This window comes from Trichechus manatus, unplaced genomic scaffold (genome assembly GCF_000243295.1).
Source record: "Trichechus manatus latirostris isolate Lorelei unplaced genomic scaffold, TriManLat1.0 scaffold00093, whole genome shotgun sequence".
NCBI classification, from domain to species: Eukaryota; Metazoa; Chordata; class Mammalia; order Sirenia; family Trichechidae; genus Trichechus; species Trichechus manatus.
In genome coordinates, this window is record NW_004444029.1 from 6157948 (window position 1) to 6159579 (window position 1632).

Here is a 1632-nt window from a genome sequence, read left to right on the forward strand (position 1 = left end):
CCTAGCGTTGTCCGTATTTTTTCTTCCATGATCTTTATCGTTTTCGATCTTATATTTAAGTCTTTGATCCATTTTGAGTTAGTTTTTGTACATGGTGTGAAATATGGGTCTTGTTTCAGTTTTTTGCATATAGATATCCAATTGTGCCAGCACCATTTGTTAAAGAGACTGTCTTTTCTCCAGTTAATGGACTTTGGGCCTTTGTCAAGTATTAGCTGCTCATAGGTGGAAGAGATTATATCTGGATTCTCAACTCTGTTCCATTGGTCTATGTACCTGTTATTGTACCAGTACCAGGTTGTCTTAACTACTGTGGCAGTATAATAGGTCCTAAAATCAGGTAGTGTAAGTCCTCCCACTTTGTTCTTCTTCTTGAGTAGTGCCTTATTTATTCCAGGCCTCTTCCCTTTCCATATGAAGTTGGTGATTTGTTTCTCCATCTCATTAAAAAAATGCTGGTGGAATTTGGATCAGGATTGAATTGTATCCGTAGATCACTTTGGGTAGAATTGACATTTTCACAATGTTGAGTCTTCTTATCCATGAGCAAGGTATGTTTTTCAACTTATGCAGGTCTCTTTTGATTTCTTGCAGTAGTGTCTTGTAGTTTACATTGTATAGGTCTTTTACATCTCTGGTCAGATTATTTCCTAAGTGTTTTATCTTCTTGGAGGCTATTGTAAATGGTATTGACTTGGTGATTTCCTCTTTGAGGTTCCCTTTGTTGGTGTAAAGGAATCTAACTGATTTTTGTATGTTTATCTTGTATCCTGAAACTTTGCTGAAATCTTCTATTAGTTCCAGTAGTTTTCTTGTGGATTTTTTTTGGGGGGGGTTTCTGTGTATAAGGTCATATCATCTGCAAACAGAGATACTTTGACTTCTTCCCTGCCTATTTGGATGCCTTTTATTTCTTTTTCTAGCCTAACTGCTCTGGCTAGGACCTCCAGCACGGTGTTGAATAATAGTGGTGATAAAGGGCACCCTTCTCTGGTTCCCGTTCTCACGGGGAATGCTTTCAAAGTCTCTCCATTCAGGATGATGTTGGCTGTCGGTTTTGCATAAATGCCCTTAATGATATTGAGGAATTTCCCTTCTATTCCTATTGTTTTGAGAGTTTTTATCATGAATGGGTGTTGGACTTTGTCGAATGCCTTTTCTGCATCGATTGATAAGATCATGTGGTTCTTGTCTTTTGTTTTATTTATGTGATGGATTACGTTGATTGTTTTTCTAATGTTAAACCATCCCCGCATACTTGGTATAAATCCCACTTGGTCATGATGAATTATTTTTTTGATATGCTGCTGAATTTTATTGGCTAAAATTTTGTTGAGGATTTTTGCGTTGATGGTCATGAGGGATATCAGTCTGTAATTTTCTTTTTTTGTGCTGTCTTTACCTGGTTTTGGTATCAGGGTTATGCTGGCTTCATAGAATGAGAATGAGTTTGGGAGTATTGCATCATTTTCTATGCTCTGAAATATCTTTAGTAGATGTGGTGTTATCTCTTCCCTGAAAGTTTGGTAGAACTGTCCAGTGAAGCCATCTGGGCCAGGGGTTTTTTTGGTTGGGAGTTTTTTAATTACCTTTTCAATCTCTTCTTTTGTTATAGGTTTATTTAGTTGTTCT